Source organism: Anser cygnoides, chromosome 1 (genome assembly GCF_040182565.1).
Source record: "Anser cygnoides isolate HZ-2024a breed goose chromosome 1, Taihu_goose_T2T_genome, whole genome shotgun sequence".
NCBI classification, from domain to species: Eukaryota; Metazoa; Chordata; class Aves; order Anseriformes; family Anatidae; genus Anser; species Anser cygnoides.
The window spans coordinates 165,305,418-165,332,984 of record NC_089873.1 but is presented as its reverse complement, the minus strand read 5'-3'; the positions used below and the strand labels follow the sequence as shown (position 1 = coordinate 165,332,984).

General features: G+C 39.8%; 1 long non-coding RNA gene across 2 annotated transcripts in view; it reads left to right on the top strand.

The window, feature by feature from the left end:
* Window positions 1-27,176, top strand: part of LOC106043933 (uncharacterized) — an 82,302-nt gene extending 55,126 nt beyond the window's left edge. For both annotated transcript variants that reach the window (XR_010827259.1, XR_010827258.1), the window contains exon 5: window positions 26,478-27,176. This is a non-coding gene — a long non-coding RNA (uncharacterized lncRNA). The remainder of the gene's footprint in view (window positions 1-26,477) is intronic.
* Window positions 27,177-27,567: the final 391 nt, after the last annotated feature.

The window sequence follows — 27,567 nt, the reverse complement described above, 5'->3', positions numbered from 1 at the left end:
ACACACACACCCCTCCAGGCCCACTGCACACATACACTCATGGGTGCCCTGAGGTAGGGCCCCTCTGCCCACCCAGCACCCCTGTCCTCATACCAGCCCCTTTCACCTGCCCTATGTGTCCCCTTCCTGCCAGCTGCTCCAGCAGCACACATATACCCTGTGCACATCTGGTTTGGGGCAGAGAGAAACTGCCCCCAGCAGCCAGCACTGGGCACACAGGCTCTATGACCCGTGTCCCCCCCCACACACCTCACTCACCTCAGTCCCCCCAGTAGCTGGTTTGGGAACACACATTGTTTCTGCACCAGTGGCTGGTAGTAGAAGACCCCACTCTCTCCAGTAAGCTGACGCTAGGATCCCACTCACTCCAGTAGCTGGCTCCACAGGCTGGGGGCACCTACAGCTTCGGTCTGGCTCCAGAAGCTGGCACCCAGATGCCTCAAGCTGGTCCCCCCAGGAGCTGGCAACAAGTCTTTTCAGCGCACACACACACACAGGCTGGTGAGTGGGATTATACTGAGAGATAACGTTAATAAAGGCTTAATAAGAAGACAGAACAGACTGCAGTGATCAGATGCAGAGCTCAGTCAGACAAGCACACTGACCAAGACCAGTTTTACATGTGACCAGACCCTTTTATACTTCTGTCTATTCCTTCTTTGTTTCTCCCTCCTCTCCCTTCCAATAAACATCCCTTCATAAACTTTACACAGTTCCACAGGCCCCTTTGAAATATCCTAAACCATTATGTTTCTCTTGTTTCCCCCTTCTTACCAGTTAAAAGGAACAGCCTGACCCTCTCCAAAGCCTGGAGTTTCTTAAGGACCTACCAGTATCTGGAGACTTTTGGTCTTGCCATTGTCTCCCTTATCAGTTGTTTTGTCTCATGTTTACCACTTACCTCTTTACTTGTTACTCTCTTTGCAACTGAAAAGATCCTTGATGACTAACCTTACTGAAGTATATACTCTCACCTTCCAAATACTGTTACAGTCACCATAATAATAGAGGTATGTAAATCCTTCAGAAGATCAAGTATGCCTCGTTTAACTCTGAAAACATTGGGCTGTATCAAAGGTGATACCTACCTGTCACCACGTTACATCCCATTGCATGCAATCTGCTGATAATATAATAATCAAATGCAAAGACTTATAACTCATTACAGGTTTGGAGTAGTTTGCAGGGAACAAGCCAATGTTCAAGAGGAAGCTACATCTATTTAACTCGTCTTTGGTGTCTGGAGAATGCTGATGTTTTTTCTTAACAAAGAACAGATGATGAGCTTGATTCCATCCACTCTTGCGCCCTGTTCCCATAGAGGAGAATGCTAGTCCATGCTGGGTGACAAATACCTTAATTTTGTGTATTGTAGATGTGGTGGTTTTACCCAGCTGGGCAGCTTGTCCTGGTTCCAGTTAGGACAGAATTAATTTTCCCTCCTAGTAGCTGGTAGGGTGCTATGTTTTGGATTAGGATGAGAAGAGCGCTGATAACATGCTGATGTTTTAATTGTTGCAGAGCAGTGTTTACACCAGGCCAAGGACTTTTCGGCTTCTCGCTCTGTCCTGCCAGCGAGCAGGCTAGGGGTGCAGCAGGAGCTGGGAGGGGACAGACCCAGGACAGCTGACCCAAACTGGCCAAAGGGGTATTCCATACCATCTGACGTCATGCTAAACTATATATAGGGGTGGCTGGCCGGGGTGGGGGGCCGGCTGCTCGGGGATAGGCTGGGCATCGGTCAGCGGGTGGTGAGCAGTTGCATTGTGCATTACTTGTTTCTTACACATTATTATTATTAATACTATTATCATTATCACTATTATTATTATTGTTATTATTATATTCCTGTCTTAATAAACTGTCTTTATCTCAACTCACCGGCTTCACTTTCCCGTTTCTCTCCCCCATCCCAGAGAGGGAGGGGGGAGGGTGAGCGAACGGCTGTGTGGTGTTTAGCTGCCAGCCGGGTTAAACCACAACAGCAGCTGAACTCCACGACACCACTCTCTCAATACCCATCCTCAAAGGGAAAGAAGAAGATACTATAGAAAGGGCTCAAGGGGTTGAGATAAGGACAGGGAGCTCACTCAACAATTATAATCACAGGCAAAATAGACTTAGCATAGTGATATTAATATAATTTATTACCTGTTACTAACAAGCTAGAGCAGTGAGAAACTAAAAGCAAACTAAAAACACCCTCCTGCCATCTTTTATGTCCTCCTCCTGAGCAGCGAAGGGGAACAGGGAATGGGGGTTGTGGTCAGTCCCTAACACTCCGTCTCCACTGCTCCTTCACAGTCACTCTCTGCCCCTGCTCCACGTGGGGTCCCTCCCACGGGATGCCGTCCTTCCCGAACTGATCTTGCGGGGGCTGCCCACAGGCAGCAGCTCTTCAGGAACAGCTCCCACATGGCTCCGTACCACGGGGTCCATCCCCCAGGAGCAAACTGCTCCAGCATGGGTCCCCAGTGGGCAGCAGCTCCCCCCAGACCCCCTGCTCCTGCGTGGGCTCCTCTCCACGGGCTACAGCTCCGGCCCGGGGCCTGCTCCTGTGGGGGCTCTCCATGGGCCGCAGCTTGGGGATTTGCTCCGCAGTGGGACCCATGGGCTTCAGGGTGACAGCCTGCTCCATCACGGGCCTGGACCACTGCTGAGTTGTTTCTCACTCCTCACTCTCCCAGCTGCTGTGGCCCAGCAGTTCTATTTATTTACATGCAACCACACTCTTTCTTAAATAGGCACAAACAACATTGATTTTTGGCTCTGCTTTGGCCAGCGGTGGGTCCCTTTGGAGCTGCCTGAAACTGTCCCCTACATAACATGGGGCAACTTCTGGACTCTGCTCACAGAGGACACCTCTGCAGCCCCTGGCTACCAAAACCTTGACACGTAAACCCAATACAATAGTTACAGAGATTTTGTTTGTGTTACTGCATAAGCAAGATTTTTGGCTTTTAAGTTTCTCAGATTTGTATCCTGACTTAACAAAGCTGTTTCCTGTTCCGTTATGCCTTGTTCTGTAGTTACTATTATCTCAATTATACCAAATGGACAACATTTTTGCCACTGTTCCTGTACTATCTCTCTGTGTGTTTTCTGCATGTCATGGTAATTTATTGCTTGGGACGTGTGCAAGTTCTATTATGCTCCCTACTACATAGATTTAGAAATATAGGAGATGGAGGAGGCCCAAGACTCTTCTAAACTTAATTTAGTCAGATCTGTGTATCTGCTCACCCTCATTGTTCATCTACACTGTTTCTAATTCAAGCTCCCACTATCACTCTATTGCTTCCATGCTTTCTAAACCAAACCACTTTTTTTGAATATATAAAGCCTTGAGCACCCATGTAAAAGGAAGGCAGCAGTGCAACTAGGGATAGGAAAGTATGAAAGAAGACATGTTAATTCCCTCACATCCAAATGTGTACTTTTTAAAGTAAGCATGTGCAGAGAGAGAAAAGTATATTGCTTTCTGAAGTGTAAGATGCTAGAAAGATAGGGAATAGTTCATTATCCCAGTCAGTATGCTCGCAGCCACTAAAACATGGATATTCTTTTCTTGAGAGAATTACAGTTTGTTGAAATGTTTCTCTGAGAGAAATTAATTATCAGAAGTTACAATGAACATTTATTGTAAACATTTGAGGTTTAATGTTCTTCAAAAAAATTCTCCATCATGCCTATGGAGCATCATTACCATAGAAAGAAGGGAAGGGAAGGGAAGGGAAGGGAAGGGAAGGGGAGGGGAGGGGAGGGGAGGGGAGGGGAGGGGAGGGGAGGGGAGGGGAGGGGAGGGGAGGGAAGGGAAGGGAAGGGAAGGGAAGGGAAGGGAAGGGAAGGGGAAGGGAAGGGAAGGGAAGGGAAGGGAAGGGAAGGGAAGGGAAGGGAAGGGAAGGGAAGGGAAGGGAAGGGAAGGGAAGGGAAGGGAAGGGAAGGGAAGGGAAGGGAAGGGAAGGGAAGGGAAGGGAAGGGAAGGGAAGGGAAGGGAAGGGAAGGGAAGGGAAGGGAAGGGGGAAGGGAAGGGAAGGGAAGGGAAGGTTTTGCCCTGTGAAAATGTTTTAATATTCGGAAAATGAGATAATGCTAAATTAGAATTAAAAAAAAGTAATTAAAAAAAAATCTTGTAAGAAGAAAAGGGACAAATCCTTCTGGAGAACAGAAACTGACTTTTTTTTTTTTTTTTTTTTTTTGTTCTCTTGGATGCCAAGGAGATAACCGAAGAGCTTGTAAACCTTGTATACAGGAAGAAAAATTAAGTGTCACTCACAATTAGATTGAAATTTTCAGCAAAGCTTGCAGTTTCCTCCAGAAAAAAATTATGCTACCCATTGGGATAATTTCATTCCAGTGTAGGCAGAGATCTGGGCATTATTTACATCACAATAGGATTCTAAATCACATCTATTGTTAAGAGATTACAGTGTACCCTCCTTATTACAACGATGTAGAACAGATCTTTAATTTGAGGTGGTTAAATAACAAATAATAGTTAATATTATAAAAAAAATACAGGTCTTTTCACTAGTTATTTTACGAAAGCATCATTAGTGGTTATAATTATCCATCTAAAATTTGATTTTGCAAGTAATTATAAAAGCATTGAAGCATATAGGTGGAACACTGGCTCTAACACTCAAGCTGTGCTAGTATCTCATAGTATATATGAGGTGGCTTTCATTTACAAGACCAAGACCTGATTTCCTTTGTATGTATATGAATAGCAGGAAAGAGAATAAATCATGATTTGCAAGAGCACACAGCAGTAGACAGATAGAAAATCTTCTCTACAGGGTCTCCATGACACAAGACACAAGAATCATAATGGGGCATGACCAAGAGGTCAAGGGGCAGAGTATGCCTATTTATACAGGTATACCCATCTGGCTGCCTTGACCAAGTCCATGGCAATGGCTTCTGCATGTATCCCTCTGTTCAACTTAAAGAGAAAGAGCTGAGCAGGGAACAGCTGGTCAACACAGCTTTAGCAAAAACGGTATCCACTGATGAGAAAAAGACAAGAACAAACAAACATCTTTGATATAGGAAAGAAAACTCATTTCTTTCAAGATAAATATTTTCTGTTTCAGGACAGCACTGTACAATTTCATATAAGGTCATTATTGTTCTTCATTTGATTAAAGTACAATTAAATCATTTTTAAGAGCATAAAATCCTCAATGGCAACAGAACCCGCCTTTTTATTTGTATTCATTTTTAAATATTTTTATTAAAAAATAAAAAATATATATATAAAAAATATTTGTTTATTTATTTATATTTTATTTTAGAGCAAATCCTGACCCACCAGTAGGCACAGAGTTTGCAAGCTCTGATATTTGGAAACAAAAATTACTTTTGCCAAAAAAAAAAAAAACTATAATGGAAAAAAAAAAGTTAATATATTTAGAGTCAAACACCAAGCATATTTAGGGTTTATTGTTTTTCAGATATGCACTTTCCCTTGGCAGCAGGTTCAGCTTGTGCCAGCCATGAGATACTTTAAAAGCAAAAAACTGTGCCTGTGGCTGAACCTGCAATCCAGTTGCCGCTTTTGACTCACACAAGGATGTTCAGGATCCTTGTAGCCTCATTCTAAATTAACTAACATTAATAAAAGAATAAAAACATATTATTAGGGTAAATGTTAATGACTGTTTCCTTTTGTAACTGTGGCTAGATTTCTCTCTGGAGTATGATTTGACCAACACATGTTAACTGAAAATGGGTCTGAGCTTCAATGGCTTTAGAAATGAGTTTTTGACTTCAACCTGCTGATTTCAGAAGTGAGCTAATCCAAAGATTTGGTTTAGTCCACTAGAGATACACAAATACCATAATTCTTTCTAACAGAAATGGTTTCCAAGCACTTGCTTTGTTTGTTCTGGCATGTGGAACCATACATCATATCATATCATTGCACTGTGGGTGCAATCAAAAATTGGATGTTGAAAATTAGTAGGAGTGAAATTTTCCATACAGACATCAGAATCTACTGAGAAGTATGGTATGTGGATGAACATGTATTTACTTATAGATGGGTAAATAGCTTATATTAGAAATCTTACTGCAAGAATTAGATTTATGCACCCACATAACAGAATCAAGTAATGTAACGTGAATGTCTAATGCAAACCAGTCGTTGCAGTTCAAAGTTTGAATGCCCATTAGGAAATGCTCTCATAATTTATACACCCTAAATTTGTTTCAAAAAAATATCTGCTGAATTATTTCAAACAAAAAATTTATTCAAGAAAATTATAATTGAATGGATCAAATTCAGAAAGCTCAGGTTACAGTTTCTTTAATGTTTTAAGTAATGCAAAGTGATGTTTTAAAACTAATTTTCTTTGAATCATACACAATACATCAATCTATTACAATACTTATTAGTTCAGAAATTGAATTAGTATTAGAAAACTAATCTACCACTCTGAAGCTTTCAGAAGTATTTGCTTTTAAGGATATTTGATGCCTTAACATTTTAGAAAAAATGGAACATCTCTCCCACAGATTCTCACTAAATGAAGCCTCAAACTTTCAGAGCATTCAGCATGACATCAGTAATTTATGTAATGATTTAACACACTTGCATCCTACCTGGATACAATTATAGTAGAAAAAGCTTCCCTGCTAAAATTAACAGATGTTACTGTAGATAGTTTTCTTGAGGCAGACAAAAAACAATAAGCAAGCAGTAAAGATTCTTCTGCCTCAGGCAAAGATTTACTCTGCTAATCAAAGACTGAAAAGGACATTGCTATAAAAGACAAATTTCATTTAAAGGTCTCCATTATTCTCAGTTTGCTGATATTTTCGTGTATTTTGTGCATCCTATGTCTTCTACTAAAAAAAAAAAGTTTATATTTTTCCTGGAGAACACTGGTCTCCCACATTTCTCTGTGGAGAATGTTAAAATTTGAATGTGTACCATAATTTTCAGCCTCAATTCCCTCTAATGAAATAAATCAGATTTTTGTAAGCACTTGAAAAGTGTTGGTTAAGAGATCTGAAATCTGAATCCATTTATACTATGCATGTTTATTTACCTCTAATGTTGTTTTCAGGAACAATAAAATAAAATAAACTGTCAGTCTATTAAACAGTAGCAGTAGGGATGGACTGTACACGAAACTGCACCCAAAGGAAAAGAAGAAATGGGGCTACAATAACACATTTTATAGATTATTTGACCCAGGTGTGGAACTAATGGTTCCAGTGTTGGAATTACTTAATATTGGTTCCCTACTATAAAGTTTCAAGGTATAGCAAAAGATCATTGATGTTGCCTTGAAATTAATTGTAAACATCAGAGTAGAAATGTGCAAACAAATATATCTTTTACCCAGAGAGCTGGAAGAACACTGGTGTGAGGTCTGAGGACTTTGCAAGAAGCATTCTTGTATACTGCAAAGGAGGTCTACAAAATTACTTTTGATTGTGTAAATTACTTTTGATTTTATATGTGAATGAGGTACTTTTTGAAAGAGTCAAGCTGAAATTCTTGGTTTACTATTCACAACAAGGTGATTTAGAGTTGTAAAAGAACATACTTTCTTCATCCTTATGTCTAACGGAGGCTGTCCATACACTGGCAAAACTAGATGTCTGGGAAAATGTTTTCTGTAAAAGTTTAAACTGAGATGGCATTCAGACAGACGATGTGACTCAAACATGGCTGTCTTGTAACAACTATGCTAAAAAAGAAAAAAAAGTTTTGATATTTTTAACAAATTCATGTTCTTAGGGGTAGGAAAAGTTTTTAGAGAATGAGGTCTGAATTCTTTCTTCATGGGATACTCGACAAGGAGTGAATTTATATGAGCAACTGACAAGGCGAAGGACTTTATGAGCCATAGCTGTAGGGCACTGAGAAAAACTTACTAGAGATTTTATTAGAGATTTTTTTTTTTTTTGAGAGAGAGAGATTGGTTTTGATTATTTATTTATTTGTTTTCTTTCTGATCTTCAGCGTGCCAAATGAACATTTCTTTCTGCTTACTCTTGACCACCTCTTAAAGACTCTTCTCTTCCTAGAACCTTGATTAATGTGGAAGGCAGTAGTAGTTTTTTTTATGACTAGTAAGCTCAGGAGAGATTCATCAAACCAAATGTAATCATCTATATTAGATCTGTGGAAAGATGTAGAAAGCCTTCCATCAATGGAGGAATATATTTTAGGAAACATTTGATCTCATTCTGTTTTTCTCCAATGCTGTGAATACAACACAGAATAAGGAGCTCAGATCTACATTTTCAGAGTGAAGAGATCTAGCTAGGTAAGAGGATTTCTAACCTTCATATCCCATACCTTAGTCTATAAGCTTTAAAACTATAGGATATATTCTAATACAGTTAAAGCGCATTGTTTTCTACTACTGATATTTTTATATAAGCTATAATTATTTAAAATATTAAAAATCAAAAAACAAAGAATCAAAACAAATCTAAATTAACTCAGGACAGGATCCAGTTGCCTAAACGTAAGTGTCCAGTACCATTTAAGATGTCTTGGGATAAAAAATAGCAATATATATATTTTTTTATATTTCCTGAATATAAAAGTCTGGATTCAGGTAAATCAATTTCTATCTTGATGCTTATGTTTAGACAACTGGATCCTGCGCTACAGATGGAATTCAGCTTGTGATTGAAAACATCTATATTTCATTAAATCTAAGCTCTCTTTATAGTCAGTGGAGATCTAGTCAGCAGAGTCATAAATGAAACACCAGAGAAGTCTAGAAAACAATGCATCTTCATAAAATGGAAACTTAAATTCAGCAAGCTGAATAGCTCTCCAGAATTTCTTGAATATAGTCACTAGATCTACTGGATATTATTATTCTGATTGAAAAGTTTGACATTTCCTCTGTCATATCCTATGCCAAGACATATCTTGGATGATATGGATCATCTCAACTGGCATTAAACACCTGTATCAGTAAATCTGAATCAATCCTAAACTTAGATTTCTTAGTCTGTGAGCTGCATCCTACCTTAAGGAGTTATTGATACTCAGGTGGTAAAAGATACACAATTTTTCATTCCATCTGTATAAAATATAAATAAATAAATAAATAAATAACTTTAAAATCTATTTAAAATTGAAATCTATTTAAATATATTCTATCTGAAATTACTGAATCAATATGCTATACAAGATTATATTTTATGCTTTGTCCATTATGGAGTTATCCATGAATTTATATAAAATATAAATAAATATAAATATGCATACACACATGCATATATTATGTATGTATGTATTTATTTAAATGAGTTGGAGTGGGAAGTTCTTCTTTATATGTCATTAAGGTCTCATCCTGACTCTATTTTATTAACCAGTAGACAAATTCTTAATGAACCCCATTAGAAAGACATTTTAAAAAGAAGAGAACTTTTTTACTTTTTTCCCTGTATTATTTCATATGTTTCTAGTTAGTATTGAAAAGAAATCCTGAATACTTATAGCTATGTTTTCATGTTCTCTTTAAATCCACCAAGAGAAAAAATTATTATTGTTATCAGTGATAGTTTGACTTTCTACCTGAATATTAAGGGAAGATCATATCTGCTTACAGAAGAATATTAATGACAGGGAAGAAAAAAAAAAGAATAGGAATCAGCAGCTACAGTATCACTATCTAATATGTTATATTGTAAAAGAATACATTAATCAGACTTAAATATACAAATTAAGAACAACTTGATTTTTGAAGTGAAAGTAATGTCCATTTTCATATGACTTAGTTTCTCACAATGTGAAGCACTTTCTACTGTACAGATATTGCATGTGCAAAAGAGGAAGATACAATATAGTAATAATAAAGCTGTTCTGTTTGAAGGAAAATGTCTGTGTCCAGGATATTACTCAGTCTGAAGAAAATACTCATGTCTGTCTAGAGTAATGACAATTAAAAATGACCGAGTCTTTTATTCAAGATACTAATGCTTTTTTTTTTTTCTAAAACATTTGTCTTCCTCTCAAGAGTCACACAAATTGTCTTAATGACAAAACCTAGCTCCAAAGTATTGATCTGTCATTTAGATTCCGATTTTGAATTGCTGAAGACAAAAAAGATGCTGCATACATGAGGACATTTTTTTTATTTTCTTGAGCTTGACTACTTACCATTCATTATGAACATCTTGATTTCAATGTAAGGCATGGAAAAAGTGTACAGTATTGGCAAGAAGAGTCCACATTTTTAAGAATGCAAAAGCTCAGAATGGAAATGTAGAATATGAAGCCTTATTGATAGATGTTTTCAAACGTCTTTGAAAGAACAGGGTTTCTGCACTGATGGAAAAGTAGACAACAATCTTTAGTAATTTTATATGTGGCTTGTTCAAATTAGTAAAACACAATCCCTAGTGTTAGCACAATAACTTATAAACCACTTATAACACAGAAAGTTACACTCTAAATCTTAAGGAACTTGAATCTGAAGGTTGCTCTTTACTGATTTTGTATCATTGTAATTTTGCTGTCTCCATGGAATTAATCTTAACATACGCTGATGTAATAGAAGAATCAGGCCAAATAATTTTGATTGTAGCTTATTGTTCTATATTTTTCAGTGAATTTGAACATCAGCTGTTGTTACATAAAGCTTCTAAAGCATATAACTAGATCACTATTATCATTTAATTAATTAGATATCTAAAAAGACATCTATAAAAGTAATTTTCTTTGCTAAGGGAGGCATAATGACAGTTTTAATCATTGGTGACTGTCTACAAGGACAGAAGCACTACCAAGACTTTTTTTTTTTTTTTTCCCCTTAGCACTTGCTACTTAGTTTTTCCAGTGTAGCATACTACATTGGAATTTCTCGAAGTCCTGTTTTTCATTCAGCTTAAATTAGAAAAACAACAACAACAAAAACAACAACAACAACAACAACCACCACAATGATATTGGTTGGGGAGGGTATAGAATGAGGAGAGGTGAAATATAAGAAAAAGAAACATTTCCAAAAACACCAGAAAGTTGCTAACAAGCAAAATATAAAATATGGATTAAATTAACCAGCTTCCTTGTTCTCTAATGATCCGTGAAAGAAATGAATGTATAACAAAGTTAAGAATTATAAAGATCTTTCCCCTTGTCTGCTGTTTCAAAGGGACATCCATATTGATTCTGCTTAGATCTTTGCGTTTAAAGTTTCATTTATTTCTCTTTGCAGTTGTGTAGGGAGACATAAGCTCTTTCTATGTTGCTAAATGTAGCTAGGATCCCCAGCTCCAAAGTGCTACAAACTGTTTATACCTATTCTGCTTAAGTGTAGATTGCTACAGGGCAGATACACCACAGCCACATGGCATAACAGCTATTAGCCCCTTTGGGCTGCCACAGTGCAATATACCAATTGTCTGTTTTTTTTTTGGTTTTTTTTTTTTTTTTCCTTTTTAGTGTTGAGTTGAGTTTAAATTGATACTATGGAAGAGCTTTCATGGAGCTCTTGAAAGAGGTATTTTACAGTATGAAAGGATTTGCATGCTCAGACATTTAATCTGAATATCTGGAGGAGTCTGAGTGAAATATATCAAGGAGAGACTTTCAGGACAGAGCAATAGGAATAACCCAGCCTCGTTCGGTCTTGTCTATGTTGTCTAACATCCTAAAGTGAACTATTCTGAGATGTACATCCGGGTTTGGTTTCCAACAAATTATGTGATGTACCTCAAACAATACCCTAGGAATGACTTAGATGCAGATTTTATACACAAAATCAGATCAGGGAGCAACCTGCAAAGCTAAGAGAGGTGTACACAGAGACACTATAACAGAATATGGAAAGAACTTTACCTTTGCAGTGACACATCTGGAGGTTAATAGACATAGAAATCAATCAATTGATTAATTGATTATCATTTATGATTTCAGATGGCCCACACTTGTGTTGGGACAAGGAGGAAGGGGCTAGATGATTGCTCAATGTCATTTCCATTACTGTTTTCTCTGAAGATTTTGATTTCTGAAGATTTTTAATTTTGATTTCTGTGTGTTCAAGGTTAATAAACTGTCTTTAGCTGCTTCTTCTATTGGTTCATGGAATCACAGAATGGCCAAGGTTGGAAGGGACCTCTGAAGATTATCTAGTCCAACCCCCCCTTCCAAGCACATTGCACAGGATGGCATCCAGGCGGGTTTTGAATATCTCCAGAGAAGGAGACTCCCCAGCCTGTGCAACTAGTTCCAGTGCTCTGTCACCCTCACAGTAAAGTGCACCCTCATATTCAGCCGGAACCTCCTGTGCTTCAGTTTGTGCTCGTTGCCTCTCATCCTGTTGCTGGACACAACTGAAAAGAGACTGGCTCCACCCTCTTGACACCCTCCCCTCAGATATTTACATACATTAATAAGGTCTCCCCTCTGTCTTCTCTTTTTCCAGGATAAACAGGCCCAGTTCTCTCATCCTGTCCTTGTAAGACAGGTGCTTCAGTCCTCTAATCATCTTCGTAGCCCTCCTCTGAACTCACTCCAGTAGCTTTAAGCCCCTCTTTTACTGGGGAGCCAAGAACTGGACACAATACTCCAGGTGTGGCCTCACCAGGGCTGAGTAGAGGGGGAGGATCACCTTCCTTGACCTGCTGGCAACACTCTTCTGAATGCAGCCCAGAATACCATTGGCCTTCTTGGCCACAAGGGCACATTGCTGACTCATGTCAGCCTGCATTACGTTAGCACATTTAGGATTTCACACACACACACACACAAAAAAATAAAAAAATAAAAAATCCTCTAATTCAGTGACTTATTTTATTCAGATGAATTTAATCTAATCTGATTTTAGACCACTAAAAGTTTGGTACATAAATCTTAGCAAGGTAGACTACATTCACATTATAGAGAGAAATGGATGTGTTCAAAGGGCAGATCATCTGACCTACTTAGATAGTTGCATGAAGAATTTTGTCTAGAAGTGCATTTTTACTTACCTTGATTATAAAAAATGTTTTGTTTGGGATTGATTAGACATTTTGGATCCCTAAAGTTGGCACTGCAGGACACATATATATGTATTTGTTGCTCTGTGTTCTGTCCTAAAAACAAGTTGCAAATATGTTGCAGAACAGATATAACAGAAATAGCATAACAGTTTAAAAGAAAACATAGAAACTTTTTATTTATATAAGGATTACATTATGTTTCTCTTTTACTTTTGCCTTTTTTGGATGGTTTCTGTGGCCTTCTGGTCCTTAGAGACATTCCTTTTTCCTCTGCTTTGATGCTTGAACTATTTTATATAGGTTCAGATACAATCAAGTTGGCTTTCTCCACCTTAATGCTTTGGAATTAATTTCCTCTTCATTTAAAATTTGTCTCTAGAGAAAAACTTTTCTTCCTCTCAGCCAGACAGATGTTTTTTATTTTTTTTCTTTATTTTTTTTTCCACAGCATTTCCACTAAAGAAGTCAAGATCATCTTTAGTAAAGTGAAATATGATATTTACTCATATCATCATCATAAAAAGAAAATCATGTAAGTTTTAAATGGAATTAAAGTCCTATATGTTGTTTAAGTTGTTTCTTTTTCTTCTGAAGCATAGGTAAACATACATGACTTTGGCCCTTGCCACTTTAGGACCAGAAATTCTTCATCACAAATGAGATTGTCCTCTGAACTGTCATGTGAATATTTTTGGGCAGCCTTGGAAGGAAAGAGTGAATTCTAATCCACCAAAACTTCAGCCCTGGATATGGGGAAAGCAGACTTCAGGCTGCTCAGGGAACTAGTCAGCAAGGTCCCCTGGGAAACTGCTTTTGAAGGCATTGGTGTCCATCAGTGCTGGTCAGTCTTTAGGCACTGCCTCCTAAAAGCACAGGGTCGGGCAATTCCGAAATATCGGAAGTCAGGCAAGCGGGGCAGAAGGCTGGCCTGGCTGACCAGGGATCTTCTTCTAGAGCTTAGGTGAAAAAAGATGTACAGCTGCTGGAAGGAGGGTCAGGTGACGTAGAAGGAATACAGGGACACTGTTCGCATTTGTAGGGAGAAAGTTCGTGTGACCAAAGCCCAACTAGAGTTGAAGCTGGCCATGTCTGTGGGAGACAATAAAAAGCGTGTTTTTTAGTTATGTGAACAGAAAAAGGAGAACCAAAGAAAACATAGGTCCGCTACCTGATGGGGAAGGTCACCTCACAGACAAGGACATAGGCAAAGCAGAGACATTAAATGCCTTCTTTGCCTCCGTCTTCAGTGCTGATGATGCGCTTCGGGACCCAGGGTGCCCTGAGCTGGAGGACCATGACAGTGGGAATGATAAACTCTCAACCGACCCTGAACCTGTGCAGGATTTGCTGCTCAACCTGGATCCGTACAAGTCCATGGGTCTAGATGGGATTCATCCCAGGGTGCTCAGAGAGCTGGCTGACATCATCACAGGACCTCTCTCAATTATTTTTCAATGGTCTTGGGAACCTGGAGAGGTCCCTGTAGACTGGAAGCTGGCAAATGTTGTGCCAATTTTCAAGAAGGATAAGAAAGAAGACCCTAGCAATTACAGGTCTGTCAATCTCATGTCAGTGCCTGGTAAAATTATGGAGAAGATGATCCTTGAAGTTACTGAAGCGCACCTGGGGGACAATGCAGTCATTGGTTACAACCAACATGGGTTCACGAGGGGTAGGTCCTGCCTAACAAATATGATTTCCTTTTACGATAAGATCACCCATCTAGTTGATCAAGGGAAACCAGCTAATGTGATCTTTTTGGACTTCAGCAAAGCTTTTGACATGGTTTCCCATAGGATCCTACTGGACAAAATGTCCAGCATACAACTAAACAGAAACATCATACGATGGGTGAGCAATTGGCTGACGGGCAGGGCTCAAAGGGTTGTGGTAAATGGGGACAGATCAGGCTGGCGGATGGTCACTAGTGGGGTCCCTCAAGGCTCCATTTTAGGGCCAGTCCTCTTCAATGTTTTTATAAACGATTTGGATGTAGGACTAGAAAGTGTTTTGAGCAAATTTGCCGACAACACCAAACTTGGAGGAGTTGTGCACTTGGATGAGAGTAGAAAGGCCTTGCAAAGAGATCTGGACAGATTGGAGAGCTGGGTGATCACCAACCACATGAAGTTTAACAAAAGCAAGTGCCGGGTCCTGCACCTGGGACGGGGCAACCCTGGCTATACGTACAGACTAGGTGACGAGACGCTGAAGAGCAGCCCCGCAGAGAGGGATCTGGGGGTTGTGGTTGACAGCAAACTGAATATGAGCCAGCAGTGTGCCCTGGCAGCCAGGAGGGCCAACTGTATCCTGGGGTGCATCAAACACAGCATCGCTAGTCGGTCGATGGAAGTGATTGTCCTGCTCTACTCTGTGCTGATGTGGCCTCATCTTGAGTACTGTGTGCAGTTCGGGGCAACACAATACAAGAAGGACGCAAAACTGTTGGAGAGTGTCCAGAGGAGGGTGACAAAGATGGTGAAGGGCCTAGAGGGGAAGACGTGTGAGGAGCGGCTGAGGTCATTTGGCCTGTTCAGCCTGGAAAAGAGGAGGCTGAGGGGAGACCTCATCACAGTCTACAGCTTCCGCACGAGGGGGAGTGGAGGGGAAGTTGCCGATCTATTCTCCTTAGTCACCAGTGATAGGACCCGTGGGAATGGTGTTAAGCTGAGGCAGGGGAGGTTTAGGCTAGACGTCAGAAAGAGGTTCTTCACTGAGAGGGTGGTTGCACACTGGAACAGGCTCCCCAGTGAAGTAGTCACTGCACCAAGCCTGTCTGAATTTAAGAAGCATTTGGACTGTGCACTTAGTCACATGGTCTAAAATTTTGGGTAGACCTGTGTGGTGCCAGGGGTTGGACTTGATGATACTTATGGGTCCCTTCCAACTCAGGATATTCTATGATTCTACGATTCTATGATTCTAAATCTATCCTCTTTTAGTTTAAAACCATTCCCCCTGGTCTTGTCATTATCTGACTGAGCTCAGTTGCTCTCCATCTTTTTTACAAGTTCCCTTTAAGCATTAAAAAGCTGCAATAAAGTTACCCTGAAGCCTTCTCTTCTCCAGGATGAACATCCTTGGCTCTCTCAGTCTTTCTTCATAGGAGAGGTACTCCAGCCCTCAGATCATCACTGTGGCCCTCCTCTGGACTTGCTCTAACAGGTCCACATCTTTCTAGTGCTGAGGACCCCAGACCTGGATGCAGCACTCCAAGTGGGACCTCACAAACACAGAGAAGAGGGGGACAATCACCTCTCTCGACCTCCTGGGCTGCCTCTGTTGATGCAGCCCAGGATGCAGTTGGCCTTCTGGGCTGCAAGTATCCACTGCTGGCTCCTGTTGAGCTTTTCATCCATCAGAACCCCCAAGTCCTTCTCTGTAGGGCTGCTCTCAATGAGTTCTCCCAGTCTGTACTCCTGTCCAGGATTGCTCCAACCCAGGTGCAGTACCTTGTACTTGGACTTGTTGAACCTCATTAGTTTCACATGGGCCCACAAGGTTGTCCAGGTTCCTTTGGACAGCATCCCTTCATTCAGTTGTATCGACTGCACCACTCAGCTTATTGTCATCTGCAAACTTGCTGAGGGTGCACTTTATCCAGCTGCCTACGTCACTGATAAAGACATTAAACAGTACCAGTCCAAAACCAGACCCCTGAGGGACACCACTTGTCATTGGCCTCCACCTGGACATAGAGACATTGACCACCATTCTCTGGGTGTCATCTTCAAGCCAACTCCTTATCCTCTGAATGGTCCATCCTTCAAATCCATATGTCTCCAACTTGGAGACCAGGATGTCATGAGGGAATGTGTCAAAGACATTGCAGAAATACAGGTAGAAGACATCGGTTGGTCTTCCCTTGTCAACTGATGCAGTCGCTCCATCATAGAAGTCCACCAGATTGGTCAGGCACAATTTGTCCGTGGTGAAGCCATGCTGGCTGGAAATGCCTTGTCCTTCATGTGCCTTGACATTACCTTGAGGAGGTTCTGTTCCATGATCTTTCCAGGCAGAGAGGTGAGGTTCAGCTGTCTGTAGTTCCCCAGGGTTCCCTGGGTCCTCAGGTCTTCTGCCTGAAAGTTCCTGTATGAGTAGAGTTTGCTTGTTTTGTTAGTTTTTTATTCTGTTTGTTTGTTTGTTTGTTTGTTGGATAGTTTTTGTTAGTATTTGTGGTCCACCTTTCTTTGCAGTCCTTCAAGTAATATGATGTCTTCTTTCTGTTTTCCACTGGCTTCTATTTCTCAGTATATTGTGCTGAATATTTTTCAGTTCCTGAAGTTCTCAAGCTCATATCTTTACACTTCAGGTACCAAAATGCCTACTTCCTGAAAATCTGCTAATGGAACTTTATTTATTTATTTATTTATTTATTTTATTATATCAGCATACCACAGTAAATGCATAAATGAGCTTTGCTACTAGATTTGTAATTACATGAACCAGAACTTGGTGTTATTTGCTCCCTAGCTTCACTGCATTAAATTATTTCAGTGTTGTTTCATTCTCATTTATAGTGATTTCCATTTTCATACCCTTCTTTTCATTAGCCTCTTTGACCTTGCATCTATGGTATTGAAAAATTTGTCAAAGGTTTTTTTTTTTTTTTTTGGCTGTATCTAAACTACCTGTAATCTTTGCACTTATACCTAGTGAATTACCACATTACTTAGTTAATTACCACATCACATCACTTCCTTACCTCCTTCACTTCCTTTTTTTTTTTTTGGGGGGGGGGAAGGGGAAGGTACAAATTTTTTACCATTTGTTTTAATTTCCTTTGCAAGGTCCAGTTCAGTTTGAGAGTTGGTAAGTCTCACTTTTTACCTACGTCTCCTATACCTTGAAGACATAACTATCTGTTCAGTCAGTCTGTTCATGCTAGTCCTTATACACTCCCAGCTTACCTCTGCAAAATCCTTTTTTTTGCACTGATGTGATCAAAGTCAGAAATGGGTAAATGGGTTTATAATATGGGCAATATAGCATTTACCCACATCTCAACAGCTGCAGTGAAACGCAGAGGAGTTTATTTACTCCTTAATTGAATACTACATGATTCTCAGCATGAGGTGATTAGATATTTATTTAGGTCTTGGGTCTTTTCGTCTTCATCATTTTCTTTTACTTGTAGTAGGTTTTTCATCTGTGGTTTAAAGTGGTTCCAATCTTCTTTTTCAGACAAGCATTTAAACTTTCTAAATCCATTGAAATTTCACTGATTTCTTTTATTGCTTAAGTTATTAAAATAAATATCCTTAATAACAGACTTGCTTTTATTTCCTTTTGAAACCTAAATTTAACATGGTCTGCTCATCATCAATTAATTTAGGAGAATTTTTCTTTATCCAGTTATGTTAGGTTCTCACCACGTCTGGGCATACATTCTAAGATATCATTGTTTTTCATGTTTTGTTGTGTAAAACATTTTGGTTTGCATTATACCTTTTATTTTATTTTATTTTATTTTATTTTATTTTATTTTATTTTATTTTATTTTATTTTATTTTTGGAATAGACTGTGTATATGCGATGCATAACATGAGATGCATCAGCATGATTTTTATCCTCTCTATCTTTAGAAAGACAGAGTCCCAAGTCACAGAAAACCATTATCTATGCAGAAAATGTACTGCTCTTGCAGATCGTGTTGTCCTTCCATTCTTAAGATGAGGAAACTCTTGGAACCCCTGTTCTTCCCATTACCCACGTGTAGTTGTTTCTTCTGTGATATGTATACAATTCAAAAACAATTGAAATAAAATCCAGATCATAATCAATATGTGATCTCACATTTTAAAGGTCGTTAAACCTCAGCTTTCATGCATTCTGGCTATGTAAGAATTTGAATATTTACTTCGCTATCCCCCCAAAAGGAAAAAAAAAAAAAGTTCATATTATTATTATTTGTGCAGAAAAGTAGTTATTGAGGTGTAATGCACGAAAATAAAATAAAATAAATTGTTGTAAAACCAAAACAACTGTATTTTCTATTCCTGCCTCCTTCCTTGAAATTTTAAATCATCTTCTATTCCAATTATGAACTGTGCTGCTGATGCTAAAAGTAGTATTAATTCAAGCTCTGAAGCAGAAGATAACCTTGCAGAAGCCTCTCAATGTCCTCTTCAAATTCAGAGGGTTTATACTGTTACGAAATAGTGAAAAAGAAGGGGAGATAAAACCTGAGATACATAGTTTAACAAGTTACATATTAAATAGTCTTCACTCAGCAGAACTCTTGTGAGGCAGACATCACTTGGTGTTCTATCTAATGGATTGAAAATCCCACTGAAATAGAGTTCATATCAAAGGTGCTGAAAGAAAGTATTCAAAAAGACTCCTGGCTTTTTTGTCTTTCCTAGTCAGGGGACTAGAGATGTAAGTTGGGATGTTGCAAATGGATAAAATCTCTCAGTGAATAAACTGGATGCATATTCATTCCTGGAATCCTTTGGCAAATTCCAAAGCTTTTTTTTTTTTTTTTTTTTTTTCTGTGTGTGTGTGTGTGTGTGTGTGTTTGTGTTTGGCTCTGCAAATGACATCTGAGCTGGATTTGTATGAAGTGGAAATATATCACAGAATCACAGAATCACAGAATTGAAGGGGTTGGAAGGGAGCTTGAAAGATCATCAGATCCAATCCCCCTGCCAAAGCAGGTTCCTTAGAGCAGGCTGCCCAGGTAGGCGTCCAGACGGGCCTTGAATATCTCCAGAGAAGGAGACTCCACAACCTCCCTGTTCCAGTGCTCCGTCACCCTCACTGTGAAGAAGTTCTTTCGCATGTCGGTGCAGAACTTCCTGTGCTCTGTCTTGTGGCCATTGCCCCTTGTCCTGTCCCCACAAACCACTGAAAAGAGGTTGGCCAAATCCCTCTGTCTCCCACACCTCAGATATTTATACACATTGATGAGATCCCCTCTCAGTCTTCTTTTCTCCAGGCAGAACAGACCTAGGTCTCTCAGCCTTTCTTCATAGGGAAGATGCTCCAGGCCCAGTATCAACTTTGTGGCCCTCTGCTGGACTCTTTCCAGGAGATCCCTGTCTTTTTTGTACTGGGGAGCCCAGAACTGGACACAGTACTCCAGGTGAGGCCTGACCAGGGCAGAGTAGAGGGGGAGGATCACCTCCCTTGACCTGCTGGCCACACTCCTTTGAATGCACGCCAGGATCCCATTGGCCCTCTTGGCCATGAGGGCACACTGCTGGCTCACGGTCAACCTGTCGTCCACCAGGACCCCCAGGTCCTTCTCCTCAGAGCTCCTCTCCAGAAGGTCATCCCCCAGCCTGTACTGATACATGCAGTTGTTCCTTCCCAGGTGCAGGACTCTACACCTGCTCTTATTAAACCTCATTTGGTTTCTTCCTGCCCATCTCTCCAGCTGGTCCAGGTCTCGCTGAATGGCGGCACAGCCTTCTGGTGTGTCAGCCACTCCTCCCAGCTTTGTGTCATCGGCTCACTTGCTGAGGGCAGACACTATTCCCTCATCAAGGTCGTCGATGAAGATGTTGAACAAGACCGGACCCAGCACTGACCCCTGGGGAACGCCACTAGTCACAAGTCTCCAGCCGGACTCTGCGTCACTGATCACCACCCTCTGAGCTCGGCCAGTCAGCCAGTTCTCAACCCACCTTACTGTCCACTCTTCTATCCCACACTTTCTCAGCTTTGCTAGCAGGATGTCATGGGAGACAGTATCAAAAGTCTTGCTAAAGTCAAGGTAGATGACATCCACTGCTCTCCCCCCATCTACCCAGCTGGTGATGCCATCATAGAAGGCAACGAGGTTGGTCGAGCACGACTTCCCCTTGATGAATCCATGCTGACTACTCCTCATAACGTTCTTCTCTTCCAATTGCTTGGAGATGACATCCAGAACGAGCTGTTCCAACACCTTTCCAGGGACAGAGTTGAGACTGACTGGCCTGTAATTTCCCGGATCCTCCTTCTTGCCCTTCTTGAAGACCGGAGAGACATTGGCTATCCTCCAGTCTTCAGGCACCTCTCCTATTCTCCAGGACCTTTCAAAGATGATAGAGAGCGGTTCGGCGATCACCTCTGCCAACTCCCTTAGCACACGTGGATGCATCCCATCGGGACCCATGGATTTGTGTGCGTTGAGCCCACTCAGATGCTCCCGAACCACTCTCTCGTCAACCAGGGGGGAGCCCTCCATTTCCCAGCCCCTTTGTCCTCCCGCCAGGGTCAAGGAGTCCCAGGGGAGAATCCCTGAAGCAAAGACTGAAGCGAAGAAAGCATTCAGTATCTCCGCCTTCTCGGCGTCTCCCATTACCAGGACACCCCCCTCGTTCAGCAAGGGACCCACATTATCCCTAGTCTTCCTTTTACTGTTTACATACTTAAAAAAAAAAACTCTTCTTATTATCTTTTATCTCTTTTGCAAGCCTCATCTCCAGGTGGGCTTTAGCCTTCCTCGTCGCGTCCCTGCAGGCCCTGACAACACTTCTATACTCCTCCCAAGAGGACAGGCCCTTTCTCCACATTTCATAGACCTTCCTCTTCCTTTTGATCTTATCGATGAGCTCCTTGCTCATCCACGCAGGTTTCCTGCCCCCCTTCCCTGATTTCCTACTCTTAGGGATGCACCGATCCTGAGCTTGGAAGAAGTGCTGTTTAAATGTAGCTCAGCTATGAACATTTAAAAGCGGATAGTCTTTGAATATTTAGCAGCACTTCATATTTGCACTATTTCTTTTTTGTCGTTATTATTATTATTTTTTTCCCCCCTGTGGAATTAAGTAAGTTCCATGTCTTCTTGTGGATACAGAACATGAATTGACTGTCACTGCTCAACCCTTCTGTAAATAGGTAGCTTGTCATGAAGGACTTGTAGGCCAGAATAATTTAAGTACACTAGTAGCCCCTCTGTTGTCTAGTATAATTCTGTACAGAAACTGATACAGAAAATTGCTTCCCTGATGTACTCTCAGAGCTCAGGAAAAGCTGGTGCTTTTAGTTTGTGCTTCTTCCTACCAGTAGTATTACTGGACTACTTTACTGTGTCACATATGAACATAACAGTCTGGCCTTATATGGGTCCTGGATTTATGCCTAAAAAGTCATGCTCATATGTATCTGCATGTCTCACACGTGCACACATGAAGCCTTAAGGAGAAATTATGACCATGATTAAACTAATAATAATAATAAAAATATTTCTATTCTAAGAACTCTTTTTTAATGTTTCATATTTATGTTCATGGGATGTCAACATAGAATTAATGAAAGAGGAAGCCTTAAAGACTGGTAGACCACAGCAATATAATACATGCAGAAGCTTCTGGAGAAGCCTGAAATCAAAGACATCAGAAATTATTTGGAAATGTCTGCAATTTAAATTGTTGATATCTCCCTATCTTAGCAGTGTAATGTAAATAGGATATCTATAAGAGCAGTATAACATTACAAAGCAAGCAAACAACAGCAACATAAATTAAATGCATTAACTGTATTGTTGAAAACAATAAATATTTGTAAAATATTTGAAGAGAAATTTGCATCTGTCCACAAAGATTAAAGTAAAAGCACTTTATTAATCTATGGTTATGTTATTCAGAAGTTTAAAAATACTCTTCACATGTGACTGTTCAATGAACTTTTATGTTCATATTGCCAAGAAACACTCAAAATGGTCCTTTTAAAAATAACTTACAGTTAACCACATCAGATTCAGCAGGATTAAGCTAAATCTTCTTTTGATATCTAATGTGCTATACTTCCAAAGCAATTCAGTGGCAGAGACAAATAGTTAAAGTGCAGGAAATTCACATGCATCCCCAGTGGCAACAGATCTTCAGGGCAGTGAGCATGGAAAATAAAGAATTCTTATTTGTGTTTCTTCCAATTTCTTGCCATGTTTCCTCATCCCAGCCAGAACTGCATTGCTAAAGATTCCACAGTGGCCAGTGAAAGGATGAATGGAATTTAGTTCTCTTTTGTGAGCTGTGTGAGGAAAGAGAAAGGACACAGTTAAGCTTTTATTGACCCAACTCCAAATTCAGTGTGTCTAACTAGGAAATTGTTCATTCAGATGGAAGCCAAAAAAGCGTCTATGCCTCAATGTCGCTGAGACAGCAAAATCAATTCAGAAGACAAGAGTTCTGTTTAGTAAGTATTCAAAGGAAGAAAATGTACCTACATCAATAAATAATATACTGAATAGGGCATTTATACTGCATAATATTTTATCAAAGATTCAAGAAATACAAAATTAGTCAGCCTCTCCAAATGTTGGTTTTTCATAGACCAGAAGGCCTAAGTGATTTTTAAAATACAAATAAAATTCTCTTAAGGAACAGAAAGATTCATGCATTTTTCAGTGTCTTCCATATTGAAAAGATTTTGCCTTTTTTTTTTTTTTTTACCTTGTTTCCATTATAAAACTACTTATAAATTCAAAAAATCTAGAAATGCTAAGAACTTTCATATAATTTTTCCAATCATACCCCTGGGATTTTTGTTGTTTACAGATCTATAACTCAAAACCAAACTGCATCAATGGTAATGATCAGTTCTATGATACATTGCTGTATAACTGGCCTTTTAAAGTGAAGGCTGAATATGAATAAGTTTCCAGTCCAAACTTTTCCTCATAAAAGATCAGTATTCTTAAGCATCGAGACTTATACTGGTCCATACATTGCTTATTTAATAACTAATGTGGGTGTTCACTAATGGCAATAAGTCAATTTATGTTTATTGCTATCTGTACAGAAAGATAAAGTTGGAACCTATGTATTTAAATCCTTATATATCTATTATTATTTTTAGGAAGACTATGTTTTATTAATATTTGGAGGGCTGATATGTTCAACGCTACTTTCTTAAGCCTTCAGATGAGCTGAATACAGGGTACATAGTGACCTGCTTTCATCTGAGTTTGGCCCAACCTCAAAGTGTCCATCTCTTTCCTTCAGTTACAAAGGAAACTTACAGAGAAGAGACACCTTTTTAAAGTATCTGAGTTAAGGGGATTGGTGTTAGAGAGGTGTAAACTGTCCCAATGTTCATGCCTGATTGTTGAGAATTGTCATGTAGATATCGTCACCTTTTTCAATCCTAATTTGTACAGAACATAAGTTAGTACAGATAGCTTTTAATTTAGGATGTAATTGCAAAATACATACAAAATCTATTTTTGCCCCTACCCTTACACAGATTACTGTGTGTAAGGCATAATGCGTGTGTTTGGGGAGAAGCATGAAATGGCTCTCACAAAAGAGGGAAAGTGAAGAATGATGAACCTCTTCCCTGGTATAAAAAAGCCTCAGTTTTCTCCCCTACAGCAGGGTCAAAATCTGTAACTTCTCACTTGTGGTCATATATATGCTCCTGCTCTATTCCACGTCTGTGGCAGAGATAATCTTAGGGATTTTCTTATCTTCTCATGCACTTAATTATTCCCAGTGCTCCAGCTTATCACCCATCCTTTCTGTCCTATTTTGTAATCTTAAAAGATGTTCAACTTCACTGAGCTTGCCTCAAGAAAACTTTTTGAACAACATTAGACTGCACATTAAACTATATTGAAGGTAAGAGTTAAGTGTAGGTTATGTCAAAACCAAACATAGATATCCACTGAGCAGACTGTTTGCTTTTGCATCTGACTCACTGAAAATGTAAAGTGAAACGTTTGTAGAGTGTCTAACTCACATTAAGCTGTTGCAGAAAACATTTTGATTGCTTCAATTAATCATAAAAAAAAAAAAAAAAACCACACCCCAATTCATTAATCTGTAAATTGTGGGCCACATGTCAGCTTCTTGATGGATATCGTGTGAGATATATGCCCAAGCCTCCAGTTTTCTCTTAGTACCAAGAGTTTGCAAATGTCTTATGATCTGCATGCTAGGGGAAAGTCTGTCCCTCTTATGTCTCTTCTGTGATCACTGGTTGATGAGAGGCTCAACATGAGCTCACAACGTGTGCTTGCAGCCCAGAAACCAACTGTTTCCTGGGTTGCATCAAAACAAGGGTGACCAGCAGGTCGAGGGAGGCGATTCTCTCTCTCTACTCTGCTCTCCTGAGACCCTACCTGGAGTACTCTGTTCAGCTCCAGGACTCCCAGCACAAGAAGGACATGAAAGTGTTAGAATGAGTCCAGAGGAGGGCTGCAAAGATAATCAGAGGGCTGGAGCACCTCTCCTATGAAGACAGGCTGAGGGAGTTGGGGATGTTCAGCCTGGAGAAGGGAAGGCTCTGGGGAGACCTTATAGCAACTTTCCAATAGCTAAAGGGGGCCTACAGGAAAGCTGGGGAAGGACTCTGTCAGGCAATGAGTGTAGTGATAGGAAAAGGAGTAATGGTTTTAAACTGAAAGAGGGTAGATTTAGATTAGATATTTGGAAGAAATTGTTTACTCTGAGTGTGGTGAGGCACTGGAACAGATTGCACAGAGAAATTGTGGATGCTTCATTCCTGGAAGTGTTCAAGGCCAGGTTGGATGGGACTTTGAGCAACGTGGTCAAATGTGAGTTGCCCCTGCCCATGGCACAGGTTTGGAATTAGATGATCTTTAAGTTCCCTTCCAATCCAAACCATTCTATGCCAGTATAATTAATACTTTTTTTTTTTCTTTTTTTTTTCTTGCCTGTGCTCTTTTACACCTCCAAATTTTGCCTATAATGACCTCACAGAGATGAAAGCTGACACTTCTTTAGCAGAAGAATACACCTCTGTCAAAAAACTGTTGAGTGTATTTGTAGTTGAACGTATTTTCTTATTTTTCTTGTCAACTCTTTAAAATTGGTTATCCAATGAGTTGCTTTATACTGCCTTTTCACTCAGCCTCCGTTACTTTTTTCTCCTGAGCCACGTAACTGACTCTAGGTGTTTTGTGACTATGTGTACCAAACATGGATCATGAAACACAATCATTCTCTATAGTCAAAAAAGGCCAAGATATAATCTGATTATATAAAGCTGTTCAAGCACTATTTTTTTCCCCCACTAATATCAACGCACTTCATCTTAGGTAAGGAAGAACAATCCTTTTTTAATCAACTTCATAGAAATTAATCTTTAATGTGTACTAGCTGTAATAGATTATAATGTTATTCTCATGATATTAAATAAAGAACTAAGACTGTGGGACACTAACTTCCATTTTTTACTTTTGTGAAATATCAACAATTTCTTTCTCTCTCTCTCTTTCTTATTTCTTTATTTTTATTTTGGGAAGGGAAGTTTTTAAAATCTCTAGTAAGGGAAATAAACAAAATCATTGTCAATTCATAGCATAATAATACAAGCTTCGGCTTTACATAATGACTATTTTGGAATGCCTGAATTCAGTTGAATGCTAACTTTACACAGAGTTTGGTGTAATTATTTAATTAATGGAAATGAAGCATTGCAGCACTGAAGAGATTGAATAACTGTTGAAGGACACTGGATAAGACCCATGGCTTGACTGCAGCTCAGGGTAATTCACATATTCAAATAATGAAATAGTGAATTTTCATTGCTTGTCTCTCTGTTCCTTCTTTCAGCTTTGCGTCATGATGGAACCAAAGAAATCTGTCTTCCGCCAGACAGCAAGAACCTACGTTGCTAGGGAAACAAGTTGACTGCAAAAAAAAACGTTAAAGGTGGCTCATTTCCAAGTCACCATTTTTCAGGAGTTTTTTTTTTTTTTTTTAATTTTAATAAAAACACCCACACTGGCAAAAAAGCCCTGCGGGAAGTTTTATAATCAATAAACCTGTTATGTGTAGAGAGATTCTGAATCAGAAATGAATGTTAAGCAGGTGACAAATAAACACCAGTATTTCTCAATTTTAAAAATATGAAAACCCATAGAGGAAGTACATAAAAGTTTTAGGAAAGTTTTAAAGAACCTATTGAGAAAGCATCTGCTTAACTAAGAAATGGTTGCTAGGATTTACAAAGATTGTCACAAAGTTGTTCCAAAATCTGCTTCACTGAAATGCTAACTGGATGAAAAACATGTTCTTAATGTTAAAAGGGTTGCATGGGATTAAGCTGCATGCTTCCCATTCAATCAAAAGGAATCTGTACAGTTAAATTTAAGTTCAGTCCTTTGGAAACACTTATTTTGCATCATGAGTACAGAAATGGTTCAAGTGCAGAAGAGGAAAAAAACCTGTTTTTCAGTTACAAATACATGACTCAGTGAAAAGAAGGAAAGGAAAGAGAAGGAAAGAGAAGGGAAGGGAAGGGAAGGGAAGGGAAGGGAAGGGAAGGGAAGGGAAGGGAAGGGAAGGGAAGGGAAGGGAAGGGAAGGGAAGGGAAGGGAAGGGAAGGGAAGGGAAGGGAAGGGAAGGGAAGGGAAGGGAAGGGAAGGGAAGGAAGGGAAGGGAAGGGAAGGGGAGGGGAGGGAGGGGAGGGGAGGGGAGGGAGGGAAGGGAAGGGAAGGGAAGGGAAGGGAAGGGAAGGGAAGGGAAGGGAAGGGAAGGGAAGGGAAGGGAAGGGAAGGGAAGGGAAGGGAAGGGAAGGGAAGGGAAGGGAAGGGAAGGGAAGGGAAGGGAAGGGAAGGGAAGGGAAGGGAAGGGAAGGGGGGAAGGGAAGGGAAGGGAAGGGAAGGGAAGGGAAAAGGAAAGGGAAGGGAAAAGGAAAGGG